This window comes from Falco biarmicus, chromosome 13 (genome assembly GCF_023638135.1).
Source record: "Falco biarmicus isolate bFalBia1 chromosome 13, bFalBia1.pri, whole genome shotgun sequence".
Classification (NCBI taxonomy): domain Eukaryota; kingdom Metazoa; phylum Chordata; class Aves; order Falconiformes; family Falconidae; genus Falco; species Falco biarmicus.
The window spans coordinates 16452941-16467339 of NC_079300.1; the positions used below are offsets into that span (position 1 = coordinate 16452941).

The 14399-nt window shown below is 38.6% G+C and overlaps 2 long non-coding RNA genes across 2 annotated transcripts in view; one reads left to right on the plus strand and one right to left on the minus strand.

Moving 5' to 3' along the window:
• Nucleotides 1–14399, minus strand: part of LOC130158240 (uncharacterized) — a 376714-nt gene that overhangs the window by 31518 nt on the left and 330797 nt on the right. The window contains exons 14-15 of the long non-coding RNA XR_008825220.1: nucleotides 3761–7597; nucleotides 3322–3385 (exon numbers count right to left, since the gene is read on the minus strand). This is a non-coding gene — a long non-coding RNA (uncharacterized LOC130158240). The remainder of the gene's footprint in view (nucleotides 1–3321; nucleotides 3386–3760; nucleotides 7598–14399) is intronic.
• LOC130158241 (uncharacterized) lies at nucleotides 42–6963 on the plus strand. Its single transcript, XR_008825221.1, has 3 exons — nucleotides 42–548; nucleotides 3506–3583; nucleotides 6858–6963. It is a non-coding gene; the product is annotated as an uncharacterized LOC130158241 (long non-coding RNA).

Consider the following 14399-nt stretch of genomic DNA (forward strand, 5'->3'; position numbering starts at 1 on the left):
GCCAGATGCCCACCAAGCTGCTCTACCACTCATTCCCCTCCTCAGCAGAAGTGGAGAAACGGGGGTGGGAGAGAATGTAAGATGAAAAAACCTTGTGGGTCAAGACACGCACAGAAGCCAAGGAAGACAAAAGATGTTATTCTCTACTCCCCATCAGCAGGCAATGTTCGGCCACTTCCCAGGAAGAAGGACTTCAGTACACATAGCAGTGTCTCCGGAAGACAAACATCATAAATAACAAATGCCCCCCCCTTCCTCCTCCTTTCTCTTAGCTTTTACTGCTGAGCAGACGTCGAATGCTATGGAACATCCTCTTGGTCAATTTGGGCCAGCTGCCCTGGCTGTGTCCCCTCCCAAGACCTTGCCCACCCCCAGCCTACTGGTGAGCAGCCCTGATGCTGTGTGAGCGCTGCTCAGCAGCAGCCAGACCCTGGTGTGTCACCACCACCGTCCCAGCTACCGATACAAGCACAGCACTACGGGAGCTGCTGTGGGGCTCAGCCAGACCCAATGCAGCAGCTTTTACTAGCAATGATTTTATACCACAGGTACATGTTATACTTGTTATTCAAGAGATGGAATTACTCTGAATAAAGTGTATTTCTGTGGAAGCCTTGTTATAAATTAAGCTAACAACGCATATTTCTTATTGAAGATAATTTGTAATCAAATAGTTGATCATTCTTAACCTACTTACATTGAGATGTATTAACTTTGTATAAACTTGTTTGAAATGTATTGTTTTCCGTGTCATAAATTTCAAGTATTTTGAAATTTTAGATGGTTTGGTCATTCAGACACGAGTGTTTGCTTTGAACTTCATTATTTTAATTAATGGGCAAATTTGCAATTTGATGGTCAGATGCACAGAAATAACTGACATTTTTATTCTCTTATAAAATTTTAATATGAACAGTAATAAACAGCTCAGCTAGAAAACCTATTGTTATTTTAAAACTGATTTATGTCCTTTTTATTACTATGTTTTTAGTGGCCTCTAATTTTTAGACTTTATGGTATTTTTCAGTACTAGATGTTAATTCCTCTAATAAGAAAAAATAGCACATGCAATAGTATATATGTATACAGAAATTAATTTTAATGCAGAAATGCTTCATCTCCTAATCTTTAGGATGAAAAAAAACCCCATCCAAATATAAACAGCAATGAAATACAGCTTATTTCCTAGTCTTGCAGAAATTCTTAGTATGAGAAGGAATGGGAACACCATTGACAATGACTAATCAGTAGTGCACAGAATATCTACACTTTCCAAGCACCTCCAAACTCTGAGTTTGTGTAGCCACTACTGGCTTCTTTACCAAGGCAACAGCAAGGCTGAGCGGAGTCGTTAAGCCTACCCAACACTGACTCTGAGCTCCCAGGAGAGTGGAAATGGCAATTATATACATTGGCTTTACACCCCTTCATTCTGTCCCATCTCAGATAATGGACTGTTCATATGAAACAATCAAAGAAGACAGTGTATTTTTCTTCAAAAGATTCTTTGAGGGAAATAACCATAACCGTTTGCTTTGGAGATGTGTGAGCTATGTGAGTGTTTACAACAGGCAGATGAATTGGCAGGCTACAAGTATCTAGGTTGGCTCTCCATCTTTGCTTGACAGCATGTTCTTTCAGTGCTCCTCTGACTAATCATTTCAACTGCTGCCTCTGGAGGCTCATCCAGGGCTTCTTAGGTTGAAATGTCTACGTAACTAAGGAGGAAGAAAGGTGACTGAAGAAAGGTAATTAGAGGAGGAACACTACAAGAGAAAAATAAAACTTCAAATGCCATTTAATTAAATATTATGTTATTTTCATGACAAGAATATTTTGATGCCCGTGAAAATCATTTTATCAGGACCCAGAAGGAGATTGGTAGGCAACAGGAGCATTGCAAAGCAATGCATGAGAACCCTGCTAAAGTCAGAACGAAATACTACTGCGCAGAGCTCCCATCAGCACAGACGTGAAAAGAGCCGGAATCCTTTCAAATTATATTCAGAAAAATAAGGAAAGCTGTTCAAAAGGTGTAATACTAAATTATGTTTTTTTGGTGCAGGTAATTACACATTAGTTTTAATCTACCAAACTCCTAACTATTCATTTTGCTTTAGTCTCAGAATTCTGATTTAAGTCAAGCAAGTCTAGTCTTACAGTGTGTGTTTTTATTTTCCATCTCTTTCCGAGTGTAAATGCATGCAATGCTACTGTAACTTTAAATAGCACTGAGGGATTTCTGTTTTTATTTGTGTATTCATTTGTTTGTGTTTGGTTTTTTTTTCCTGGCTGTTTTCTTCAGGAAGAAAATAAGCTTTGTTAAACTAGTTAATTTAAAAATGGGCTGGGAAGCTGCTGAATTGACAGTAATAATGTATTGTTACATTTGTTTATTTGAATAACAAACTATTTTGATGTCTTGGTAATGAACAAATGGTTGTAGAGTACTTTAAGTCAATGTCACAGCTGAGAGAAAAATACAGAGCTTGCTGAGTACAAGTGGACTGAAAACCTCAGTCTATTATCTTTGTGAGCTCAGGCTACTAGTGATTTTTCACTGACTTTTTGACAGTACAGTTCAAAGGCAGAATGATTTTTATTCACCATATTATCCTGCAGTATGTTATTTTTGAGCAGATTTGAAGCCAAAAGTATGTAAGTGGAAATATAAAGAAGAGCAGTCACATCTGGATTATACAGATCCCAGCAAATAAAAAAATATTTCACAATATACCAGATAATAATATCGAAAAGTTTTCAGAAAAGACTTCACGTTATTCATTGTAGCATTTTTAGATACAGTCAGAGAGCTTGGCCTTGGTGAGCTGTATTTAGCTCAAGGTTGAATAGGTATTAAGAAGACTCAAGGTGGCTTTATACCAATTGTGTCTTTTATGAATTCAAGGCATTAGAAAAGGGCAATTTGGCTTCCTTACAACAAGTGTTGTGTAAAACCAGGTTCAGAGCTGCCTAAATCACATCTGTGGGATCTAAGAAACCGTACAAGCCAGAGACCAGCAGTGACACTTGGCTGCTTCCTACATATCACACTGGGATTTCTAAGAGACTCTTGTCAGGTCATTGGTTTCCAAATGTTGAGCAAAGATGACAGCAAAGAGAGAAGTGGAGGCAGTTTTTCTACCCATCAATTTCAACAGAGTCTATTCTTATTACATAAAAACGTACTTGCTTTAATTAACAGCTTGATATAGCATTATTTATGACCCAGGCAAGTATGAATTGGAAAGTAACACATTTATAATTTCTCTCTTCTACTTCTTATTAATAAGTAAATAAATAAAAAGTAAATAAACTAACCTCAAAGATTCATAGATGGAAACTTCTGTGTTAATGACTTGCATGGGTTCATCTGAAGGAAGCTCTACAATAATAAAAGTGAGGTAATGTCAAAAAAGTCTACCAGCTTCTTCAAAGAAATTACTTATTTCATTGCCATCTCACTTTTTCAAAACAACATAAAAAGATTTTCTCTCTAACACAGGGTACAACACAAAGTATTGTTCACGAGAATGCCACAGGAAAGATCACTGCCTTTTACAGCAGCTTACCAGGCATCCTGGTATGTGTACTGAATCAAGCAAGCTCTTTACTTTTTTTTTTTTCTTTGTGTTTCTGGTGGTTTTATCAAGCAAATGAGGAAAAGCCTTATAAATCCTTTTTTATAATTCTCTATTTGTGCAGATGCAATACCATGAAAATCTTATGTTCTTTAATATTTAAAAACTTATTATAATACCTTTGTTATAATGGACACCAAGATCATTACACAATAAAGGAATTTAGAGCATTCTCTTTTTGCCACTGATACACTGCCTGTGGGAGGACCAGGAGGAGATAATCTGTGTTCAGTCACTGCTTTAGCCTAAAAATAATTGAAATTGAAATTAGAAAATACTTCTTCAGCCTGTGTAACGATATAAAGGAGTAGGAAAATATATGGTTTTGCAAATCCTCATCTATTTAGCAGAGCAAGAGTCACAAGCAAACTAGTGTCTCATTTTAAAATGTATCCCTACAAAAAAGGGATAGCAAGAAAGCAAATGTGAATAAGCAAAATCAAATTGAGCGTAACAGAGGTGGAAGAAGCAGCTTACTGGAACCAATAAGTAGCCCATGTAGGGTAAATGCAGTATATCAATATTAACATTTTGCCTCACCTCATTCTACCAGCTTTCAATGCATTTGTATTTACTCACATTCCCTTACAACACCATATCTGAATTTCACTTTATTTTTCCATTCACTCATTTCTTGTACTCCCTTTTTGTACAGCCTCTTTGAAATGGAATACAAACACTCAATAAAGAGTTGAATGTCTACTGAATTATTTCTAACCAAATAACTTCTTTTTCAGACTCTGGTTTCTGACTAAATTATTTCCTCTCCTTCACTTACCGTAAGTTAGGAGAAAATTGGCTGCTTTAGCTCCACATACAGGCCTCTGCTTAAGAAAGATCTAATTAATTTATATACTTGCTAGGACAGCACGATAGTGGCTCAGTCTCTGAAATGTCTCCTGGTTCAGTTAATATTTTCCAAGGAGTGCTATTAACACAAGTGAATAGGGATTTCCAGTGTTGATTTCAAAAGGTACATGCCAGCCACTGAGATACTCAAACTGAGAAAGTTGCTAGTGCTCAGCAAGGCCCATGAAATTGTAACATTTGCGATTAACATTGAGATTAATCTAGGATCAAAAGAGTCCCTCTTCCTGCGAAAACAGCTTCCTACAAGAGAACCTCAAATGTCTTCATCCAAACCAGTCTAAAATGACTCCAAGCACCTTGCTGTTCCCTCGTGACCTTTTAGGTAATATAACAGGATGCAACATGAGTTTATTTTTCCCTAAGAATCAGCATAAATTTCCTTCTGCTTGCTTTCACCCTATTACTTACCATTAGACTACTTCAGCTCACCCTAAACATTTCCATGGTTACTATGGGCAACATACCTACTAGTAACAATACCCCCAGCAAAGCTTCCCGTCAGTATTCACTGCTTTCCAGCATCTTCAATGTAATCACAATGGACACTGTGTGTTTCTGAACTACTTCAGTAATAAGCCAGACACCAATAAGGTAAAAATGTTGCAAACCCCAGAAAGATTTAAAAAGAAAAAAAAAGAAAAAAACCAACAAAACAACCACTTGAAGAAGAGCATTATATTTGGGCCTGGAAAAAAAATAAAAGAATTACTAGACCAGACATGTATCGTTCCAAGTTTTTATGGAGACAATAAAACAAGAACTCGGTAATATGTTCTGATCATCTGTTTTAAGCAGACTCAAAGTAGTTGTCTGGTAAAATTATTGCTTTTATATAACAGTTTGCTCTTTTTGTTTTGATTAATGACTATGCTTGTTTCTAAGCAGCAATAGTTCCTACATTGGAGAAAGCACATTTTTTGGAACTGGTGTTACCTGTTGGTGAGAAGATGACTGTCCTGCCAGTGCATTTTGCAGAATGTAATTAAATCTTGTCCTAAAATAGAAAGTGCCTAGCACAGCTTTTAAATAGGTAAGAATTTTGGAGCATCCTGTTCTTATTTTTCTAATTCAATTGCATTATACACCATGTGAATCTCCAGACAAGATAAATTGCTTTTGTTTGAAATTAATTTACTATATAAACACATATTCTTTCTAAATATCTTTGGGAGCACTCATACTTCCTCACAACTCCTTTTGGTAGCTCAGACAGTTTTTACAGCTTTTTTTTTTTTTTAGGTTCAGTGCAGTAGAAGTACACTGTGCGCACATCTTTTAGTGTTTGATCTTTTGTGACAGAGTTTGTTCACAGAACAAGGATGCATGAAAATACAGCTTCATTTCACAGGCACATAAACCAAAAAGGTCGTTTTCAGATAAAGAAATGGAATAGACTTTGACTGTTGCAGAAGCTTTAACACTGTTGCGCTTTTTTCTGTCTAAACCAAAAGCAAAAAACTGCCAGAGCTAATTTTGATCCAGAAGATGAGTTGCTTTGAAATGTGATGGACAAACACAACACGCAAACCACTGCTTCCACCTCTTCAGCAGTCTCATGTAGCAGAGCAACATCTGCAACCAAGTACAAGCTGCTGATCCAACCTGTGCTTCAAAAAAATTGGATTAGGACAGAGGAACATTAAGTTTCCATATATATTAAAATGTCTTCAAATCTTTAGCTTTTCTTTGGAAAACAGGAAGGACTAGGAAAACAGAACAGCTGATTTCCAGGTTACTGTGCTTCAAATGCAAAAACTGGGATCCAAGTCTTTAAGAAATTATTTTAAATCTATAGCAGGAAAGAAGGTGCTTTTACTTCCCATTGCCAAAACTTCAGGCTGCATGCGCAAAATTCTCTTAAAAAACTGCATGGGATAAAAAACATTGAAGTGGTAGCCAGATTTTGAGAGAGCATCTGCCAGAGATTCATGTTCGTTTGTATGAATTTGACATATGGATTTAGTTACATTATGTGAAAAAAGTTTGGCACACAGAAGTTGTATTTCTGTAAAAAGCCAAGGAATACAAAGCAGAGGAGCCAGGAGAAAAAAAAAAAAGTCTTTCAAACTAAGGTAGAAAGTGAAAGGAAAGAAGATCAGAGAGTTGTGGGATCTTGTGTCCTGTAATAAAGGGAAACTAAATTTCTCAGAGCCTTCATGAATAAATCTGGAGCTTAGTGCCATACTCCAAAAATAAATTAGAACAATCTGTGTACAGGAAAGGTTAACAGCCAGTCTGCTACTATAAACTGGTTTTGTTTCTAAATCATATTATTGTGGGTTTTAGTTGTTGGTTTTATTCTTTCTTGGTTTTGTCTTTTTTTTTTTTTTTTTTTTTTTTTTTAAGAAGCAACTTTTTACTGCATCAGGCCAGAGACAACTCTATTAGCACAAAGGATGTTCCAGAAATGAGTGAAGCCCTCTAGAGCGAACAGCAGGGGCTTTTCTGGTGAACACAGGGTGGAGAGGACACAGCCTTCCCCCCAGAGAGCCAGCCAACACTGCAATAGCTTCCCCTCCCAGTTCTGCATCAGCCATGTGGTAGGTGGCAAAGTCTTATGTTTTAACTTCTTAAAATCTTGCTTGCTGAGTGCTCAGTTTGATTTTTGTGATTTGTGCCAACATTTTCCTCTCTTTCCCAGCTTCTGGCTGCTGTGTGGATGTCTCCTTATGCTTCTCTTTCCCCAGCTTTCCATCTCTGGAGGGAGGTGAGAGGTCTCCTCAATTATTTTTCTCTCGTGCAGGCCTCACAAAGAGAGTGATTCATTGCTGTATTCGTGGATTGTTGCTTGGAATGGTGCAGGCCAGAAAACACCTCTACTTGGAGATTCAAACTTAGGAGTTTCTGCACTCCTTATCATTCTAATTCCTGGCAAAAGACCCTGAATTGCATGTTTTCAATCCACATAAACTTTAGATGCTACTAGATGACATAATTTATATAACCAATGACTTTCTGACATGGATTTGGTCTGATCAGAATGATAAAAAACTTTTCAGATAAAACCTGACTCTTCTCATTTCAATAAACGCTCATCCAATTTCTCCTTGCAGTTAGAACTTTGCTGTATTTCCTTAACAATGGAGCTGAAAAACATAAAGGACAATGTAAATGTACTGTTACCTTGTCCATGAGCTTATTGTGCAACCGCTAACCACTTCAATCGTAACCAAAATCCCATGTATCAAAGCCTGAACATTCCTAAGTAGATCTTTTCATCCTAGCTGCTAAATTACTCCTATGGTCCTCCAGTCACATCACCTACGTCAGTGCCATGGGAACTGCAGTTTCTCAATAATTTCATGCTTGCCTTTTTTCCTGGAATCATTGTCAAAGAAAAAGTTAGAAATAGTAAAAATACCAGGATCGTAAAAATGGCACTGCAAGACAAATTTGAGAAAACCTGGAGGTTTTAATCTCTCTGCCCAATTGCTTCAGCCTAACTTAGGATCAAAACCAGCTTTGTGTTTAATACGAAGTCTTAAAGTTTGTCTATGTTATTTCTTCATGCAGCTGGGAGCTTGGGACTTCTAAAAAAAGACTGAGACATGGAGAAAGACAATCAAGCAAACAGGACTGGCAGTGCCCAGCAGAAGTCTGAGAAGCCGTGACACACCACAGGAAAACTACAGAGCAAGTTTGGGTGATGACTTTGACCAACTCTATCTTTGACCTTCACGCAGTCTTTGTAATTATTATGATTTTCTTTCATTTTATTGTGGTTTTTCAAAATGCATCTGCACTTTACAAATGCTCTGTTTGCCTCGGTAGAAAGAATCTAAACAAACAAGCATAAAACCAAGCCAAAAGCACAACCCCAAAGATTGAAACTACATATTAGAAGTAGGAATGGCCAAATTCTGCATGCTCATCCATCTCTCTTATTCCCACCCATGTGTCCAGAAGGGAGAAAGCAAAGCTGGCTGTGTTTCTATGGTACTTTACCTGACCCTGTCAACCCAACCAGTGTCTGCATATATACCCAGGCAACCATACATCAGCCTCTACAGCTGGATGGGTCTGCCACGGGCCCATGTTCTTGGGGAGGCAATGAAAGTGCTAGGCAAGCTGGGTCTGGACACCCATGCTGCCTTTCCCAAGGAAAGGGTCTAATTCATGTTGGAGTGAAAGACAAACTACTATTAAACAGAGGTCTTAACATTTCAGCTTTCAAACAAGCATCATAATATTTCTGTATTGTATATTAAAAAAAAAAAAAGTAAGATTTATAGTACTTTCTTCAGAAGTAAAACACAGATGGGGACTGAAAAGACAATTTTTGTCCCTGTAGTGGAACACTACTTTATGATCTGAAACCAGCGTCTACTAAAGAGGTTATCATTCACATGTACAAATGAACCATAATGCAAGACTGAAAAATTAATTAAACCATTGTTTATTCAATTACATGCTGTGTCCCTGCTTTATCTAGATAAACAAGCTGAATAAACTTCTAAAAGCTCTCAGCCTGAAGAGCCTGAATCCTATTATCAGGTGTTAAATTAAACATTTAGAGGACTACATTCCATGAAAGGATATTTCCAAGGACCTGTGGTACTTCTAAAACAGCACATTTAAAACATTCTGCTATTTTAAACAAACCTACCTTGAAATTTTTAAGAGCCTAAATATGTCTGCAAATGAATTAACTTCCCTTTAAATGTTTTTCCAGCAGTTTTTATGTGGTAAAATATTTTGTTTAGATAAACCAAAAGGAATCATCCAATAAATAAGAGATAGTGTGTCTGACAATGTAAGATTTTCTCACCTGAAACCACAGGCAATACAAAACAGTATGAAATTCCTCTCTACCTCACCCAGAGCACTGTGACTAGGTGTAATTTCAGAACAGACTACAGAAACTTCACATTTATCGGCTGCCGCCACGGTTGCCTTAATTATGCAGAGACTATTTCTGTGTTAGTACTTCCATGACACTGACAGGGGCATGATTTTACTTGCAAGGAGATACTACAACATATCAATGGTGAAAGTAAGAGGGAGACTCAAGGCCCAGGCCCAACAACATTTATAATTAGAAAAAGTTACAACGACAGGCAGAACAGATGTACTTGAGATCAGAAACCACCTGGCAAACATCACTTTACAGTTCAGCATGTGCAGAAATGCTTTCAGAAGTGATGAAGTTTACAGCACCACTGGAATCATATACTTCTGCTACATGAGAAACTGGCAGCAATAGCAGCTGCAGGACAAAACTTCCATTGGCCAACTACACCCCTTTGAAGGGGGGGGAGGAAAGCTCATGTGTTCAGAGATTGAAACTAGAATACAATATGCATGTGTCGTCTGGACATCCATCCAGTGGTTTAGCAGCTTCAATTATCAGTACTGAAATGAGTGCTTCATATTTTTATTTGGCTCTTGGATAGACATTTTATTAAAAAGTCTAGCCTAAAAGAAATAGCAAGAAAAAATATATCCCACAAATTTCCATCTTCCTTTAAGTGACACAGAGTATAAAGCCTATGGAACACTTTTCACCTTAAAACAACAAAACAAAGAAAAAATCTTGTCCCTGCTGAGTACAAAGCAAAGGTGGAAGGACCTCAAAAATAGACAGGCTACTTACTCTTTCTGAGTAAGCAAAGAGAGTCAGTATGAGAAGTTTTACACTCATCCCATTGCACTCATGTCTTTTCTTTATCTGTAAACAAACTCTCAGATTTATTTTACACACTGCTCAAAAAAGAACAGCAATTTTCCCCCTGACTGGATAACAGTCTCAGAATCAGAAATTTGAATCCTATGTGAGCCTGTTCCCAGTTTTCCTTCATTATTTATTATTTACGTGGTTTTGCCATGAGGAGTAGCATGGCATGGCTCTGTCCCAGACACCAGCTGGAGACTGACTTGGGAGGATTCAAGAAGGTTGTTTATGCAACAGAACATTTTTCCAGTGTAATGCACCCCTTGATTTACCACTGGATGCAATAACATTTGCTCAGCAGTGAGTGGCAAGGCATCATAGAGCTGCCAGTGTAGTCTGAAAATTTATGCAGCACAAATGAGCTGGCTTCTGCAACAGTAATGACAATACAAAGGCAAGCCAGGCCCCCCAGCCCAGAGCGAGTCACAGCATTCTCCCCCTGTGTCTGGTAACAAGAGGGCAGATCCTGCTTGTAGCAGAGGTCAACTTGTTTAGCGGGGACTGTTTAAAACAGGAGTTTAAGGCTGAGCCTGGGCCAGGAGAACTTGAGGTCCCCAGAGCCATCATTGTTCCCTGGCCTTGTCCATGGCACTGGCCAAACTCTTGCCTTGCACCATAAGGCCCAGGGCCCAAGTTGTATTGAGCACAGTACACTGGCCTCCGGAGTGTCAGGAGGGAAAAGATCATGGGTTAAGTTCAGATGGACAGAGTTCTTTTATTCTCATGCTTGTTTAGATTACAGCTCGGGTTTCACAGCATCAAAACCCTTTCCTCATTCTTGAATGAAAACGGAGCAGGCAGAAATCTGACTTGGACCATTAAGTCTTGAAATTTCAATGTTATTAAAGCATAGAGAAGAAAATAAGTACAACCCAGACGAAAAACCTCTGGCCATAACTGAAACCAAGAATTCAAACATGCCACTGCTCTGCCAGCTGAGTGACCAGAGCTGAGCCACCGTGACTCCCGAGGCAGCAGTGACGCTCTGCACTTGCGCTTGTGTTGGAGGCACTGTAAATCTTGTCTGCCTGGGGGAATGTTGTATGGGGCTGGATAAATCAGATTAGCCCTTACTTTCTACAGAGAAGATTTACTAGGGAACTAATGGGTTTTTAGCCCTTCCATCTCACTCAGTGACACTTCCCCATGCAGTGTATATGGGATTTCTGGATGAATGACATACCAGTCAGAGCTAACCGTTGTGCAGCAGATGTGGACTCTTACAAAAAGCTTGATTTTCCTATGTCTCTGCAGGTGTACTAGAGAACAAGCAATAGCATAAGTAAAAGGTGTCCTTACATTACTGGTTGCTGCTCATGAATCCAGATTTCAGTCCTGTTGGGAGCTGGGCAGCACCTCTCCTGAGACAGACATATCCTCTAATTTTCCCATTTGGTACAGAGGGAAATAAAATGCAAAATAGGCATGGATTTCTATCTAAGCAGGTTTGCAGCCTCAGGTCTGTGGTGACAGAATTTTCTACAGCTCACACTAAGAAAGACACGGATACATATGCTAGAGAGTCAAAGCACCGCTAGCTCTAAAGTAAGATCTGTTCTGGCAGGGGACAAACACAGTAAGAAGAATTTTGCAGGCCACCTGCCCTAAAACAGAGAGCCAGTGTTTCCCTGCTCTCAGCTCTACTACACGATCATACTGGCAACACCAGCACTTTAGAGAGATGCACTAAAATTGCTTAAAAGAATGGATTTCTTTCAGTGTTTAGGTAGTTTAGAATCTTAACTACAAATTCATTACCACTCCAAAAGCTGAGAAGAAAGGTCCAAAAAGCTTCAATCCATGTATAAAGGTCCCCAAGGAAATTTCTCCATTTGTTAGCGGCCAAGTACTTGGTGGACTCAGTGGTTCCCAGGTGCTGCGTGCTGCAGCTCCCATGGCACTGGCAGGGGAGGCAGCTGTGCCGAGCTGCCTGCGCAGGGTTGCACTGGCAGCCTTGTGCCGCTGCTGTCCCCAGTGGCTCTGAAGCCTTGTGGGCCAGCTGGGCAGTTTGAAGGTTGCCACTCTTCTTTCCATGCTCCTTGATTTTTTGAAGAAATTCAGTGGTGCTGCACCTCATCCCTGCTTTCTAAGCTACACTGTGGAGCAATGCTGATCCAGTGATGTTGTCTTGTTTTCCAAAGGGGTAACCTTTGGGAGCATTTCTGGGTCTTAAATAATCTTTACCACTACCAGAACAACATAAAAGAGGCTTTATGGTACAGGATGCTGACCCAGTTTTTATATTTATTTTGATGGAATGACATTTTCTTTTGCTTGAAGTTTTACACCGCTTATTCAAACTATTCTCCAAGTACTGTGCTAGAGCTGGAAACAAAAATGGAAGGTGATAATATAAATGCAGATCTGGCATTCCTAACTTTAACAAGGCAAAAAAGAGCTAATTTTTTCATCCTCTTTCTTCCAAAAGAAGAACCTTATTCCTCTTTTTTTCCAAATCTGATTGCTTTAAAAGACAGGTCAGAAGGAAGACAGCTGGCAATGGATACAGCTATCCACCTACTCTCTTCAGTTTACAGCTGTGGACATTCATAGAAATCTCAGGCTTGGTCCTGTCTCTGCAACAGATACAAAATCTCTTTTGTTGAATTTAACAGTAGATCTCACACGGTCTATTAATGAACATGTTTTTTTCATATCCGCTATTTAAGGAAACAGTAGAACTCTCCAAATGCGTATGCTCAGTTTTTTAAAGCTAAAAATATCATATCTCTTCATTAATAGTTTCACCTGACTGTATTTGAGGTCAGTCCAGTCCTCTTCTTTATAACTCTAATGTATTCTTGTAAAGCTTATAGGAACTCCAACTCTTTTACATTTTCCCTTGTGATTTAATTTTCATATACCCTGTTATTTTCCTGGATTTGGTTTTTTATTTGCAGAAAGCATTCAGAAATAAATTCTTGTCCAAAGCCCCTGTATGAAAATTATTGAAAAGGCACCAAAGTTGACCCCAATTACATTTACTTCTGTGGTTTGTATGGTACAAAGATGTCATACTTGGGCATTGATTTTTCTCTGTTTAATAGGAATTGCAACACATCCAGAGATTACATTTATCTAATAGCCTAACCTGGAAAAATAGTGATTAAGCATCAAAATAATTACCAAAACAATGTAATTAAGCAACTTCTCCATTGTCTACTGAACAACATGAGAGAAGTGATAAAATAATTCATTGCTGTCTTATCTCTGTTTCATTAAACTTTTCTTGAGGTGTATCTATGCCCTGTATTATAAAGTGTGTATTTCACATAAGCCCTTAAAATTGGAAGCTAGTTATGAGCAGGAATTTTGGTGATGAATGCTAATGCCAATCAGGGCTTTCAGCATCAGTCCCTTTGCAGCAAATGATTACCCAGCGAGCAGCTTTCTGTATTGCAGCACTTACTGTCTCTCCTGCAGCGACAGTGGCTCAAAATGGCTCCAGTGATTCAGATATTTCTTTTGAGAGAGTCTCTCCAGGTCTGATTGCAGCACGGGGACATAAAGCTACAAAATAATTCCTGTACTTAATTTAAGCTGCCAACACTGACTCAAGTCAAAGGGGAGGTTGTCTTAGAAAGTTATATGTGCACTGGGTGCCTATGAACTATGGTTACATTACTCTGTCTTTCCTGTTCAATTCAACGGTACTAGTCTGATGTAAAGCAGGGCAGAAGGAGGCAATGATGCATGAGCATTTAAGCACTTCTTCAGTTTGCCGTCCTTGCACTGTTTCATTTGAGTTAACGTTACTCTTCTCCATATTTGGACTTTCAGGTATGCAGTTTGTCAGTTTGTTTTTATCTTAGATTGAAAGTTTTGACATCTTCTTCAATGTTCGTGTAAATTGACAGAGAATTTTAACATACAGTCAAAAAATCCAGCCTGTTCATGACCGTATTTCTAAATATAAAGATAAAGCAAAGAATATACAAGGATCTTGATTTGGACAGAATGGCTACGTCCTCTCTTAAGGGCATATGTGAGATCAGTCTCTGACATTTTTTCTCCTCCCAGTATCCATTCTAACTAAATTTTACATTGCTTTTGTTTTGCAGTCTAATAAATCACAGCTATGTAGGCTGATGTAACATCGCTGTAATGCTCTGAGACAAATGCTGGTGTGTTAGTTACAAAGATGAGAGTGTGTAGGCAAGCATTCATTAGCGTTAACTAATGAATCCTCGAACAAAGTCAAACACAATTGATAGGAG